Below are 16304 nucleotides of genomic sequence, written 5' to 3'. Positions count from 1 at the left end.
AAACTAAGTTTCAAGGGCAGTATTTCCTGCTTGATAAAAATTATTGAACTCTAAGGGCACCTGGGTGGCCCAGTCCACGAAGCATCCAACTCTTGATTTCGGCTCAGGTCATGATCTCTAGGTTCTCTAGCATCAAGCTCTGCACTGACAACACAGAGCCTCCTTGGGACTCTCTCTCCCTCTCTCTTTGCCCCTCCCCCACTCATGTGTGCATGCTCGCTCTCCCTCTCTCTCTCTCAAAATAAACAAACATTTTTAAAAAGTCACCCAACTGGGGCGCCTGGGTGGCGCAGTCGGTTAAGCGTCCGACTTCAGCCAGGTCACGATCTCGCGGTCCGGGAGTTCGAGCCCCGCGTCGGGCTCTGGGCTGATGGCTCAGAGCCTGGAGCCTGTTTCCGATTCTGTGTCTCCCTCTCTCTCTGCCCCTCCCCCATTCATGCTCTGTCTCTGTCCCAAAAATAAATAAAAAAAGTTGAAAAAAAAAATTAAAAAAAAAAAAAAGTCACCCAACTCTAGGATATTTTATACTATCTAAAGTAATTAATCATATTAAAATTTTATACACAGAAGTAAAAGGGGTTGGGAATGCAGAAAATAGTCCAACTTTGTAAACTGAATTGTCATAAATTGTATAACATGAAGGCACTGTTGAAAAATTTGGTGTGGTGCATGTTGAAATATGTTCTCTAAAAAGGCAGGATAATGGCATGCAAGCAAGGTACCTTTATAAAAACAATTCATTGCATTATCAGCATCTTGGTTTATAGCACAGGGGTCATGAAATGTTTATATAGAATATGAAACATGTTGCCACGTGAAACCTCTTGGCAATATTCAGATTAAGTTGAGGGTCCAACATTGGAGCACCCATGCACTGGGAAACAAAACCAAAAATCTAATAACTAGCAATTTTGTTGGTAGACTGCCAGTGTAGCAGGGAACTTCCGTTTGCAATTCAGTAGATATTAAAAGTATTCTAACAAAATATGCATAAGACATGACATCAAACCAAACCAAATGCCTTAAATATGCTTTGTTAAACCATCAGTACACATAGACCTAAATTCATTTTTTTAAATGGTCCCATACTCCATTACTTTATAGAAGTGAAACTTTACTTCCTTATTAATGAATGGATATTTAGCCTATCTCTGGGGCACCTAGGTGGCTCAGTCTGGTGAGCATCTGACTGTTGATGTTGGCTCAGGTCATGATCTTGTGGTTGTGAGATCGAGCCCTGTGTTGGCCTCTGCACTGTTAATGTGGAGTCTGCTTGGGATTCTCTCTCTCTCCCTCTCTGTCTCTGCTCCCCCTCAATGCTTGGGCTCCCGAGTGTGCACATTCTCTGTCTGTCTCTCAAAATAAGTAAATAAACATTTAGACTATCTCCAAATGTTTGATATGGGAATGCTATAATAAATATCCTTCACATATACATGTAACATATTTATATAAGTAACCTTAATATATCTATCCTATTTTGTATATGTAATAATATATAATAAATGCCCTTATAGCGTGTGTGTGTGTGTGTGTTTGCACGTGCAGGCGCACGCGCTTGCTTATAGAAGTCACGTATTTCAGAAGGACCCAGTCCTGGCAATGAAACCATTGGAATAAAGGGATGACCTACCTGAAATATTTTTCTCATGTTATATTATTTATTTTTGACAGTGATAGAGACAGAGTACAAGCAGGGGAGGGGCAGAGAAAGAGGGAGACACAGAATCTGAAGCAGCCTCCAGGCTCTGAGCCGTTAGCACAGAGTCTGACACAAGGCTCAAGCTCGTGAAGTGCAAGATCATGACCTGAGCCAAAGTTGGACGCTTAACCACTGAGCCACCCAGGTGCCCCGACATATTTGAAATTTTGAAATACACTGCTAAATCACCTTTCAGAAAGGAGTTACCAATTTCATACAGCCACAGTGTCTAAGAATGTCATTTTGCTCACATTTCCTAACTTTGGTTATTTTTTTAATAAAATATTTATCAGTATGACTGCAAAAAATGGTATCTTGTTGGTATTTACATTTTTCTCATTAGCACGTAGGATTAAATATCTCCACGAAAAATACGAAATTTGTTCATCATGAACATTAGCTCAAACTAGAAAAGTTTGTTGAATAGGAAAATAACAATTACCTACTACTTAAGTATTGCTATAGTCTTACCTATCAGAATCTTTATTTCTGTAATAGGCAATTGATGGTTATCAGTTTTTCCATTCTGTCTTTGTGGAATTAATCCAGCAGCTGCAGCATCATGTATGTTTTCTGATACTTCCATGTCACGTCCTCTGTGCTTCATTTTTTCTTCAACCTTTAATGGAACTTGATACTAAAGGTAATTGTTACTTTAGTCAGTAAAAAGAAGTTTTTTCATTCATTTTATCAGTTGACACTTAGTTTGTCATAAATTCAATGGAGGAAAATATTTTGTGTTTATCATTACAAGTAATTGTAATTTTTATAAACTCTGCTTCATTTCTACTGGAATTAAAAAAAACCAGAAGTTACTAAAATTTCTAAAAGGGCTTTCTTAATTTTGTACTCTTATTCATATCCACACTTTGCTACCGAGAATTCCCCACCCACCCCCACCCCATCTGACCAAGAGATACAAAGAAATAAAAAGACAAGAGACAAAAGTTGTCCTTTTCTATCCTTACCACCTGGGTTTTACACAACAGCCAGATTTAAAACATGTGACATGGAAGTGCTCCAGTAACAAAAACAGGAAGTTTTCCTCTTTCTGCACGGAGCTATTCTTTCCCTGACTGCCTTTTACAATTCTTTTTCTTTTGGATCCTAAGGTTCTCAAAAAAAGTGACAGTGTCCCCTAAAATTTATGAACCAAAGTTTGCCACAACACAAAATGAATAAAGTGAAACGGACGTTAGGGTGGAATTCTGGGAAATTAGTAATGCTCTCCGAATCTCACATTCAAAAACCATAAAACTTTATAGGGAGAGGGTATAAAAGTAATGATCACCTTTAATCCCATTTGCTACTGATAACGTGAGTAAAACTCAAAAAGGTTAAATGATTTGTCCCAAGTTCCTAAAGTGGCATTACCTAGCATTTTATGGCACCAAAAGAGATTATACAATTCTTGAATGCTGAATCAGAGAAATGACCACAAATTCATTAAATTAGTCAGATGCATGAAAATTATGACTTTGGCACAGTAAATTAATACCTTGATAGGGGACAAGTAGATTAGCTACTTATTCTTTTAAAGGAGGGTACCTCTAGATTTTGTCTATTTCTAAAGCCCACACATCTCAAAACTCAGTTTTCTCCCTTGGAGTTAAATACTGAAGGTTTGCTGAAGGTTTATGCTACCCACATGGTAAAAATCATACAGGCCAAAAGGTATCATACTTTATTGAACATAAAGTGAAGGTTTGACTCAACAGAAACATCTGAGAATGAGATTTTTAAAATGTGAAAAAAAGGGGTGATAATACAAATAGCTGCTATTAAGCCTATCTCAAAGGGGTCATGTTGAAATTCTAAGTTCCAAGATTGTGAGTAAAGCAGACAAGACTGCATATATTTGTGGGGAATAAGCTTAGGAATTCCCTGAGCCTACACTGATGGGTTAACCAGGCATAGAAAATTACAAAACCATAGGAGGCTCACACCCAAGTTTGGGTAAACAATATTAGGTGTCTAGGTATAGAGAGGGCAGGGCAAAGGCTCCAAAACAAAGGTGTGTGAGGTAAACAAGATTAGATATTCAGGAGGACACATTCCCAAATTTAGTACTATAGCAGAAAGCTCCTTTCACAGGAAGGAAGGACCAAATTAGGTAAACAGGTAAATAGGGTTATAGGCTGTAGGCTGCAGGGTGAAGATGCCCAGAGGGGAGCTAATTAGCAAAAGAAAGGTGCCTTGTGGATCCTGAGGTAGCACCTGTCTTCTCCCCTAGACAAGCTAAGATAAAAGAGAAGCTGCCTCAGGTCAGCTGTTAACAACAATCCGCCAGGCGACAGGATTTTGTTTTAAATTGAACCTAACACCTAACACCCTATATCTTGAAACCCCCTTTCCCTCATGTCCATGAGATCCTGTTCACAGATTGTCTCTTTGTGCACGTCCATCACCATGTTTGGAAGCCTTCTGATCCTAATAAAAACAGATCAAGGACCCTTAATCCGGGCTCTTGTGTTCTCCAGGACATTAGCTGTCTCTCCCATTGTAATCCTGTATCCCGCTGCTGTCTTGCTAGACAAGCAAGAACTCTAGACCCAGAGTCTACAGACACATACTGAAGCAATAGATTGCTTTAGCTGGGAACATTTGTTTATATTCCTTCTCTTAGTTATTGCTTCTTTCTCATTTTATTGTTTATGGAAATGCAATTTATATTTAAGCCAATATATTTAAAAAAAACAACCTGGAGATTATTATGTTTTTTAAGCAGTTTCTTTACGGTTATTCTGGTTCATGAGGTCACATGGTACTTATATAGCTAAGTTAGTTTCCCAGTTCATATACTACTTGGAAGACTGACACAGAAACTTTAAGGAAAACAAATCATAAGAATGTTTTCCTAAACTCTTATTTGTTAGATAGCAGAAATAATCTATTTCCAGACACAATTACTTATTTAGACAATTCCATTGTATGCACACTCTTGTTCTCTTGAGTGGAAAATCAGAATGGATCAGATAATTGCTAAAGAGAAAAAACAAGAGTAACAGCAAGGCGGACCTCTATTCTTTTGGAGGTTGAACTTTGTCTCTTTCCAAAGACAGGAACTCTACTTGTGACATGCCTATCTCATTCTTAAACCTTTGCATATCTTGATGAAATTCTTCACTTAGATATACTTCAGATGCTGGAAAACTAGATGCTGAAGAAGAACTCACAATTTTTAATTCAGAATCAATACTTGTATAGTTATGACTACTGTCATTATCTGCATATAATGGCTTCTGGAAAAAAATCTTGTACTGGTTTTGTTTTCTTGTAAGTGTTTGTGACAGCAGAAATATCATGCTTTTTTGTTTGAACCATGTGTTTCATCACATCGCAGCAGGCAAGCCACAAATCAAAAAGGCTCTCTGAATCACGAGACTGAGGTCTAATTTACAATCGGTGGTATTTTGGTCCATATTTTTTACCACATTTGCATGTCAAACACTTGGCCTTCTTTCACTTTAAATGTAACTAGTCGGTTCCTTGCTTTTTCATTTTCTATATCATTTTAAAAATCCTCATTGTTGTTAAAAAGATGCTCAATATCTGGTTTGTTCTCATTTTCATAGTCTGATTTACTTTTTCTTTATTATGAAATTTATTGTCAAATTGGTTTCCATACAACACCCAGTGTTCATCCCAACAGGTGCCCTCCTCAGTGCCCATCACCCACCCTCCCCTCCCTCCAATCCCCCATCAATCCTCAGTTTATTCTGTTTGTAAGAGTCTCTTATGGTTTGGCTCTCTCCCTAAGGTTTTTTTTTTCACTTCCCCTCCCCCATGGTCTTCTGTTAAGTTTCTCAGGATCCACAAAAGAGTGAAAACATATGGTATCTGTCTTTCTCTGTATGACTTATTTCACTTAGCATCACACTCTCCAGTTCCATCCACATTGCTACAAAAGGCCATATTTCATTCTTTCTCATGGCAAAGTAGTATTCCATTGTTTATATAAAGCACAATTTCTTTATCCATTCATCCGGTGATGGACATTTAGACTCTTTCCATAAATTTGGCGATTGTTGAAAGTGCTGCTATAAACATTGGGGTACAAGTGCCTCTATGCATCAGCACTCCTGTATCCCTTGGGTAAATTCCTAGAAAGAAATTCCGAGAGAGAAATATGCTGGCAGTGTGAATCGGCTTAAGATTCTCTCTCTCACCCTTCCCTCACCCACCCACCTGCTATTGCCAGGTCATAGGGTAGATCTATTTCTCATTTTTTGAGGAACCTCCACACTGTTTTCCAGAGTGGCTGCACCAGTTTGCATTCCTACCAACAGTGCAAGAGGGTTCCTGTTTCTCCACATCCTCCCCAGCATCCATAGTCTCCTGATTTGGTCATTTAGCCACTCTTGACTGGTGTGAGGTGACATCTCAGTGTGGTTTTGATTTATATGTCCCAGATGATTTGCTTTCATTTAAAGAAAGCTTAGAAGATGACTGGCAAGCATATTCTGGGGACCCACAGTATGAATGAGAGAGAATGACATTTTCAAGGCTAGGCTCTTTTTGTTCAGGAAATGCCTGAAATACTTCCTAGACAGACACTCCAAATGCACCTTCTTCCTCACAATCAAGTACAGTATTTGTCCAATTCGAAGGTATTTCCTTTCAGTTCGTTCCTCCTTAGAGTGACCCCGTGGTGGTTCTTCTTCAAGATGAGTAGGAATGCTGTGTTGTTAACAAATTTCACCAAACTTCAGCTTTCACTCACTGGTGATGAGTTTTAAGCTATTTTTCCAGTCTAATTTGCCTTATTTGATCCACATTTCCTCAAAGTTTTGCATAGAAGCATGTCTTAAATATAGAGATATATCATTCTCCCTAACACATTCCTTATTCATTGCTGGTTCTTGAGTCATTTTTTGCAGTTGCAAAAACAAATGGTTAATTTCCTTGTTTTGATTTTCACATGTTTGTAAAAACACCTTATCCTTAAGTAATCAAGTATGGACAAAGAAAAATGAGAAAATAATTACAATTTTACTGTTAACTTTCTTAATCTATGTTTAGCTGTTCCCAAGACACTGGATTGTAACTTCCTGTAAGAAGTGAAAACTAACTTGCCTTAGCCTAAGACAGAAGAAAAGTATGAACTCATAAACTTAAGCTTGTCAGTTTTTAGACCTAAACAATTCATTATATGTTAAATCGACCAAAAAATAAGTTAGATGATTTTTAATTTTACAAACCTTAAAAACTATTTAGCTTACCATCCCTTATAAGGAGCACTAAAGTGCATTTGAGTACGATTTAAAGATTAATAACTAGAGAATTGGAAAACTTTAAATTATTAGCAGCCAAATCAATTAATATCAAAGAGAAAGATATATGCTGGCAGTGTGAATCGGCTTAAGATTCTTTCTCTCACCCTTCCCTCACCTACCCACGTGCTCTGTCCTCACTCTCTCAAAAGAAAGAATTAAAAGAAAAAGAAACAGAATAAGGAACAGAAAATACATTTACACGATGGTACTCTATTTATTGAAAAACATCTGTATGTAAGTGGACTCCCACAGTACAAACCCTCCTGGTTCAAGGGTCAACTGTATACCTATATGATGTCTCCACTAAGAGATTACCGGAACTTAACATAGCGCCAAATTAGAAAATCAAAAACCCATTCCTACTTTCCCATTCTTTTCTGGAACCGATGGCCAATTTTTGGCCTCCAGACATCTTCACATTTAAAACAAGTATTCTTGAGGGGCCTGGGTGACTTAGTTGACTAGGTGCCCAACTTTGGATCAATTCATGTTCTCACAGTTCATGAGTTCAAGTCCTGCATTGGGCTCCTTGCTCTCAGTGCAGAGACTGCTTCGGATCTTCTGTCCCCTCACCCCACTCTCAACAATAAACAAACATTCACCAAAGTATCCTCAATATTTAGTAAGTCACTAAAAGCCACTGTGATCATTTTGTCTTCTATTTCTATAGCACCCTCTATAGGTTACAAAACGTTGCCACATTTGTTCATTACACCTAACCAAGAGGTGGGTATTGGTGCCATTTTTAGGAAAGAGGTCATTGACATTCAAGCAAGTTTTTCCAAGATCCCACAGCTAGGAAGTGATGGAACCAAGATGCTAGCATGTCTTTTGATTTCAAATACAGTGCTTGTAGCTTTATGCAGCAGCTGCCTGGGCCTAAGAGATCAGGACTTTTTTTACCTCCTTCCTTAGTTGTCACCTTAGAATAGGTCATCATTACTTTACCTATATTACTACAAGTATGACTGCGACGTTATTTTAATTATCCAAAAGTCAAAGTCAAAGCATCTCTTGGATGTTTTAACATCACTCTTTGCTTATATTTAAAAATAAGAAGAAGGGGCGCCTGGGTGGCGCAGTTGGTTAAGCGTCCGACTTCAGCCAGGTCACGATCTCGCGGTCCGGGAGTTTGAGCCCCGCGTCAGGCTCTGGGTTGATGGCTCAGAGCCTGGAGCCTGTTTCCGATTCTGTGTCTCCCTCTCTCTCTGCCCCTCCCCCATTCATGCTCTGTCTCTCTCTGTCCCAAAGATAAACGTTGAAAAAAAAAATTTTTAAAAAAAATAAAAAATAAAAAATAAAAAATAAAAATAAAAATAAAAATAAGAAGAAGACAGTACCTCAGGAAGAGAAGGTGATTCCACATCTTCCTCTTCTCCTAATTCTAATGCTGACATCATATCTAGAGAATAGTGTCACAAATAAATTAATGAAAACATGTGTTACTATAAATTTTAAACACATACAAAGTCTATCTCCATTCATGAATATTTCAATAAAATAAAAGCAATAGCAGAAAAGATGTTCAGGGGTTCAAGATTTTCCGGAAGTAAAAGGGGGTAGTACTTGAGATACTTCTAAAGAAAGATAGCAACAGAAAAATATCTTCATGAAAAAAAGGATAATATATTTGGATCTACATACTTTCATATTTTTTTCATACTAGCATTTAATCATAGGAAAACAACTCACAGAGATTCACTAGCTTACCACTTCTGTAATTTTTATGCACTCCACCAGCAGAAGTCCAACTGTTATTAACTGTTTACTCTGGTGGCACATTTTCAATAATACCAACACCACCTTCCTTTGCTTCCATTGCTGACTTTGCTGTTCCTTCCTAGCAAAACAGCACAAAACAAAAACCCAACTTCAGAAAAATATCACATTAATTCAGTTGGTCATGCACTCACCCACTCAAAAAGACAAGCACATACTGTATCTGTCAAGTCATAGCCACGATCTGGGGAAGAGCTGGAAATATAAATAAAAGACAGAGTCTGTTCTATATGCTAGTAGCGGTAGAGATGCATGAAAACAGGCAAGGACAGAAAAATACCATCCACTAGTTCTGCAAGGGAATTGAATAATGTACAGTGAACGCACAAAGGAGAAAACACTTACATTTGGGAAGCTCAGCAAACGCTGGGAAGATAGGGCTGTATCTTAAAAAACAAAGTGCACAGGGAGGGTGGGAAGGGCATTCTATAATGGCAAAAGGATCAAGTATGAAATAATATAGTAAGTGACAACACCTATGCAATATGGCAAAACTGGAACAGAGTTATTGGGAATGGGATAGATAGAGAGACATTAGTGGAACATGAGGACGAAACCAAAAAAAAAAAAAAAGGAGGGGGAGCAGTGTTATGCTAGAACATAAATTTTCTCATCAGGTAATGGGGATCCATTGAATAAGCAGAGGAGTGACATCGTCACAAGTATATTTTAGAAAGGTCACTCTGGCAGCAATGTCGGAGGAACGTAAAGGAAGAAAAACCAGAAGAGTACTGCAAAATTATAGGTGAGAGAGTGAATTACAGGAATAACATATGAAAACTGATAAGCAGGTACAAAATATCGAATGTGGTGAGTGACTGGATGTGGTGATTTCAGGGAAGTTTGGAGTCCAGGACGTTTCCTGTTCCAGGGCTGCTGTTTATTAGTCTAGGGAACACAAATGACAGAGCAGATTACAGAGTCAGGGAAGAGGAAAGGGAAAGGGTCAGAAACAATGTCTTTAAATTAAGGCATATTAAATTAAAAGTACCCAGGGGACTTCCAAAAAAAAGGTAGGGCCGCCTGAATGCCTCAGTCAGCACCTGACTCTTGATTTTGGCTCAGGTCATGATCTCACAGTTCATGGGTTCAAGCCCCCCATCTGGTTCTGCGCTGATAGTGCAGGGTCTGCTTGAGATTTTCTCTCTCTCTCTCTCTGTCTCTTTGCCCCTCCCCACTTGTGCTCTCTCTGTCTCAATCTCCAAAAAATAAATGAATAAACTTTAAAAAAAAAAAAGAAAATTCAGATCAATACACTTCATGTAAGAAGTGTGGTGTTGTCAGACGTTGGTATTGAGTATCCATGGGGAGAACCTTAGCTAGGGTTAGGATTCGGTCCAGGAACATCGCCAGGGCCGAAGCAACTCCGGTCTCGTGATCTCCCTCGAGGGCTGAAGTGAGGACCCATGCCAGAAGGCGGCTAAATTGCAGGGTTAAGGTCGAGGCAGGCTTAGGTTTCAGTGGAGGGTCCCGATTCTGGGTAGGGTTAGGGTTAGGGTTAGGTTCCAGGAGGCTCCAGGCGCTGAACCCACAGCAGGGCAGTGGTCTCCCCGATGGGCTAAGTTGAGGGCACAAGGGACGGTGCGCCGGTCAGGATCCATCTTTGGCTGCCAAGGCCACACACGTCGATTGGCCCCTGGTCGAGGACACACCCGGAATACTCTCAGGCAGCTGGAGCTGAACCTGGGAAACGACATGGTGAGCTTCCAGGTTCCATGCCAAGTCAATCTACACTGATTCTGGACCCCAGGCACGTGGTGTTGTCAGACGTTGGAATTGGGTCCCCATGGGGAGAGAGCCTTAGCTAGGGTTAGGGTTCGGTCCAGGGACGTCGCCAGGGCCGTAGCGAATCTGGTATCGTGATCTCCCTCGAGGGCTGAAGTGAGGGCCCATGTCAAACGCGGCTCAGTTGCAGGGTTAGAGTTCGAGGCTGGCTTAGGTTTCGGTGGAGGGTTTCGGATCGGAATATGGTTAGGGTTAGGGTTAGGTCCCATGAGGCTCCAGGCGCTGAACGCACAGCTGGGCAGGGGTCTCCGCGAAGGGCTGAGTTGACGGTCCAACAGATTGTGCCAGACAGGATCCGTCCTTGTCTACCAAGGCCACACACTTGATTGTGCCCATGGTCGAGGAGGCCTCTGGAATCCTCACGGCTGCTGCAGCCTGGCCTGGGAAACGACATGGTGAGCTTCCAGGTTCCATGCTGAGTCAGCCTGCACCATTTCTGGACCCCAGGCACGTGGTGTTCTCAGACGTTGGAATTGGGTCCCCATGGGGACTCAGCCTTAGATAGGTTTAGGATTCGGTCCAGTGACGTCGCCGGGGCCGAAGCGACTCCAGTCTCGTGATCTCTCTCGAGGGCTGAAGTGAGGGCCCATGCCAGAAGGCGGCTCATTTGCAGGGTTAGGTGTCGATGCAGGCTTAGGTTTTGGTGGAGTGTCCCCGTTTGAGGTAGGGTTGGGTTATGGTTAGGTCCCAGGAGACTCCAGGTGCCGAACCCACAGCAGGGCAGTGGTCTCCATGAAGGGCTGAGTTGAGGGCAAAAGGGACGGTGCTAATCAGTATCCTTGTTTGGCCGCCAAGGCCACACACGTCGTTCGGCCCCTGGTCAAGAAGACCTCCGGAATCCTCTCGGGAAGCTGCAGCCGAACCTAGGAAACAACATGGTGAGCTTCCAGGTTCCATGCTGAGTCTGCCTCCACCGCTTCTGGACCCCAGGCCCGTGGTGTTGTCAGATGTTCGAATTTGGTCCCCATGGGGAGTGAGCCTTAGCTAGGGTTAGGGTTCGGTCCAGGGATGTCGCCAGGGCCGAGCGACTCCGGTCTCATGATCACCCTGAAGGGCTGAAGTAAGGGCCCATGCCAGAAAGCGGATCAGTTCCAGGGTTAGGGTTCGAGGCAGGCTTAGGTTTCGGTGGAGGGTTCCGGTTCGGGGTAGGGTTAGGGTTAGGGTTAGGTCCCAGGAGGCTGCAGACGCCACAGCAGGGCAGTGGTCTCCCCAAAGGGCTGAGTTGAGGGCACAAGGGACGGTGCCGGTCAGGATCCGTCTTGGCTGCCAAGGCCACACACATCGATTGGCCCCTGGTCGAAGAGACATCTTGAATCCTCTCAGGAAGCTGCATCTGGGCTTGGGAAACAACATGGTGAGATTCCAGGTTCCATGCCGAGTCAGCCTGCACCGCTTCTGGACCCCTGGCGCGTCGTGTTTTCAGACGTTGGAATTGGGTCAACATGGGGAGATAATCTGAGCTAGGGTTAGGGTTCGGTCCAGGGTCGTCACCAGGGCCGAAGCGACTCCAGTCTCGTGATCTCCCTCGAGGGCTGAAGTGAGGGCCCATGCTAGAAGGAGGCTCAGGTGTAGGGTTATGGTTTGAGGCAGGCTTAGGTTTCGGTGTAGGGTCCCGGTTCAGGGTAGGGTTAGGGTTAGGGTTAGGTCCAGGAGGCTCCAGGCACCTAGACACAGCAGGGAAATGGTCGCACTGAGGGGCTGAGAAGAGGGCACAAGGGAGGGTGCCGGACAGTATCCGTCTTTGTCTGCCAAGACCACACACGTGATTGGGGCCCGGTCGAGGAGGCCTCCGGAATTCTCTTGGGCAGCTGCAGATGGGCCGGGGAAACAACATGGTGAGCTTCCATTTTCCATGCCGAGTCAACCTGCACCATTTCTGGACCCCAGGCGCATGGTGTTCTCAGACGTTAGAATTGGGTTCCCATGGGGAGAGAGCCTTAGCTCGGGTTGGGGATCGGTCCAGGGACATCGCAAGGGCCGACGCGACTCCGGTCTCGTGATCTCCCTAGAGGGCTGAGGGAGGGCCCATGGCAGAAGGCGGCTCAATTGCAGCATTAGGGTTCGAGGCAGGCTTAAGATTCAGTGGAGTTTAACGGTTCGGGGTAGGGTTACGGTTAGGGTTAGGTCCCAGGAGGCTCCAGGCGCCAAACCCACAGCACAGCAGTGGTCTTCCCAAAGGGCTGAGTTCAGGGCACAAGGGACGGTACCGGTCAGGATCCGTCTTTGGCTGCCAAGGCCACACACGTCGATCGGCCCCTGGTCGAGGAGGCCTCTGGAATTCTCTCGGGCAGCTGCAGCCGGCCTGAGAATGGACATGGTGAGCTTCCAGGTTCCATGCAGAATCAGCTGAACCGCATCTGGACCCCAGGCACGTGGTATTCTCAGATGTTGGAATTGGGTCCCAATGGGGAGAGAGCCTTAGCTAGGGTTAGGGTTCGATCCAGGGACGTGCCAGGGCCGACACGATCCGGTGTCGTGATCTCCCTCGAAGGCTGAATTGAGGGCCCATGCCTGATGGCGACTCAATTGCAGGGTTAGGTTTCGAGGCAGGCTTAGGTTTCGATGGAGGGTCCCGGTTCATGGTAGGATTAACTTTAGGGTTTTGTCCCAGGAGGCTCCAGTCGCCAAACCCACAGCACGGCAGTGGACTTCCCGAAGGGCTGAGTTCAGGGCACAAGGGACGGTGCCGGTCAGGATCCGTCTTTGGTTGCCAAGGCCACACACGTCGATCGGCCACCGGTCTAGGAGGCTTCCGGAATCCTCTCTGGCAGCTGCAGCCAGGCCTGGGAAATGACATGGTGAGCTTCCAGTTTCCATGCCGATTCAGCATGCACCGCTTCTGGACCCCAGGCACGTGGTGTTGTCAGACGTTGGAATTGGGTCCCCATGGGGAGAGAGTCTTAGCTAGGGGTAGGGTTCGGTCCAGGGACGTCGCCAGGGTCGACCTGACTCTGGTCTCATGATCTCCATCGAGGGCTTAATTGAGGGCCCATGCCAGAATGCGGTTCAACTGCAGGATTAGGGTTCGAAGCAGGCAAAGGTTTCAGTGGAGGGTCCCGGTTCAAGGGAGGGTCAGGGATAGGGTTAGGTCCCAGGAGGCTCCAGGCGCCAAACCCACAGCAGGGCAGTGGTCCGTGAAGGGCTGAGTTGAGGGCACAAGGGACAGTGCCGGTCAGGATCCTTCTTTGGCTGCCAAGGCCACACACGTCGATCGGCCCCTGGTCGAGGAGGACTCCGGAATCCTCTCGGGCAGCTGCAGCCTGGGAAACGACATGGTGAGCTTCCAGGTTCCATGCCGAGTCAGCCTGCACCACTTCTGGACACCAGGCACGTGGTGTTGTCAGACGTTGGAATTGGGTCCCCATGAGGAGAGAGCCTTAGCTAGGGTTAGGGTTCGGTCCAGGGATGTTGCCAGGGCCGTAGCGACTCCGTTGTCGTGATCTCCCTCGAGGGCTGAAGGGAGGGCCCATGACAGTAGGTGGCTCAATTGCAGGGTTAGGGATCGAGGCAGACTTAGGTTTCTGGGGAGGGTCCCGGTTCAGGGTAGGGGTAGGGTTAGGGTTAGGTCCCAGGAGGCGCCAGGTGCCGAACCCACAGCAGGGCAGTTGTCTCCCCAAAATGCTGAGTTGAGGGCACAAGTGATGGTGCCGGTCAGGATCCGTCTTTGGCTGCCAAGGCCACACACGTCTATATGCCCCTGGTTGAGGAAGCCTCCAGAATCCTCTCGGGCAGCTGCAGCTGGGCCTGGAAAACGACTTGGTGAGCTTCCAGGTTCCATGCCGAGTGAGCCTGAACCGCTTCTGGACCCCAGGCGCGTGGTGGTGTAAGACGTTGGAATTGGCTTCCCATGGGGACTCAGCCTTAGCTAGGTATAGGGTTTGGTCCAGGGACATCGCCAGGGCCGTAGCGACTCCGTTTCGTGATCTCCCTCGAGGGCTGAAGTGAGGGCCCTTGCCAGAAGGTGGCTCAATTGCAGGTTAGGGATCGAGGCAGGCTTAGGTTTCGGTGGATGGTCCCAGTTCTGGGTAGGGTTAGAGTTAGGATTAGGTCCCCGGAGACTCCAGGTGTCGAACCCACAGCAAGGCAGTGGTCTCCCCGAAGGGCTGAGTTGAGGGCACAAGGGTCGGTGCCGGTCAGGATCCGTCTTTGGCTGCAAGGCCACACACGTCGATCCGCTCCTGGTAGAGGAGGCCTCCGGAATCCTCTCGGGCAGCTGCAGCCTGGCCTGGGAAATGACATGGTGAGCTTCCAGGTTCCATGACGAGTCAGCCTGCACCACTTCTGGACCCCAGGCGCGTGGTGTTGTCAGACGTTGGAATAGGGTCCCCATGGGGACTGAGCCTTAGCTAGGGTTAGGGTTCGGTCCAAGGACGTCGCCAGGGCCGAAGCGACTCCAGTCCCGTGATCTCCCTCGAGGGCTGACGTGAGGGCCCATGCCAGAAGGCAGCTCAATTGCAGTGGTAGGGATCGAGGCAGGCTAGGTTTCAGTGGAGGGTCCCATTTCGGGGTAGGGATAGGGTTAGGGTCAGGTCCAAGAGGCTCCAGGCATCTAACCCACAGCAGGGCAGCGGTCTCCCTGAAGGGCTGAGTTGAGGGCACAAGGGTCGGCCACAGAACTCTATGAGCGCCTGGTCGGGGAAGTCTCAGGAATCCTCTCTGGCAGCTGCCACAGGCATGGGAAACGATATGGTGAGCTTCCAGATACCATACCAAGTAACCATGCAACCCTTCAGGACCCAAGGCATATGGTGTTGTCAGATGTAGGGATTGGGTCCCCACGGGGAGAGAGCCTTAGCTAGGATTATGGTTTGGTCCAGGGACGTCGCCAGGGCCGAAGCCACACTGGTCCCGTAATCTCTCTCAAGGCCTGAAATGAGGGCCCATGCGACGGTGCGGCTCAAGTGGAGGGTGAGGTTTGGAGGATGGCTGAGATTTCGGTGGAGGGTTCTGACACAGGGTAGGTTTAGGGTGAAGTTTAGATCCTGGTAGGATCCAGACGACGAACTCACAGAAAGGCAGTGGTCTCCCTGAAGGGCTAGGTTGAGAACACAAGGGAGGGTGCCGGTGAGGATCCGTCTTTGGCTGCCAAGGCCACACACGTTGATCGGCCCCTGTTCGAGGCAGCCTCCGGAATCCTGTCGGACAGCTGCAGCCAGCCCTGGGAAACTATCTGGTGAGCTTCCACGTCCCATGCCGAGTCAGCCTGCACCGCTTCTGGACCCCAGGTGCGTGGTGTTGTCAGACGTTGGAATTGGGTCCCCATGGGGAGAGAGTCTTAGCTAGGGTTAGGATTCAGTACAGGGACGTCGCCAGGGCCAAAGCGACTCTGGTCTCGTGATCTACCTCGAGGGGGGAAGTGAGGGCCAATGACAGAATGCAGCTCAATTGAAAGGTTAGGGTTCGAAGCAGGCTTAGGTTTCAGTGGAGGGTCCCGGTTCGGGGTAGGGTTAGGGTTAGGTCCCATGAGGCACCAGGCGCCAAACCCACAGCAGGGCAGTGGTCTCCCCGAAGGGCTGAGTTGACGGCACAAGGGAAGTTGCCGGTCAGGATCCATCTTTGGCTGCCAAGGCCACACACGTGATTGGGCTCCTGATCCAGGAGGACTCCGGAATCCTCTCGGGCAGCTGCAGCCTGGCCTGGGAAACGACGTGGTGAGCTTCCAGGTTCCATGCCGAGTCAGCCTGCACTGCTTCTGGACCCCGGCGCCTGGTGTTGTCAGACGTTGGAATCGGGTCCCCATGGGGAGAGAGCCTTAGCAAGAT

Source organism: Prionailurus viverrinus, chromosome B1 (genome assembly GCF_022837055.1).
Source record: "Prionailurus viverrinus isolate Anna chromosome B1, UM_Priviv_1.0, whole genome shotgun sequence".
NCBI classification, from domain to species: domain Eukaryota; kingdom Metazoa; phylum Chordata; class Mammalia; order Carnivora; family Felidae; genus Prionailurus; species Prionailurus viverrinus.
This window is presented reverse-complemented; position numbering follows the sequence as displayed.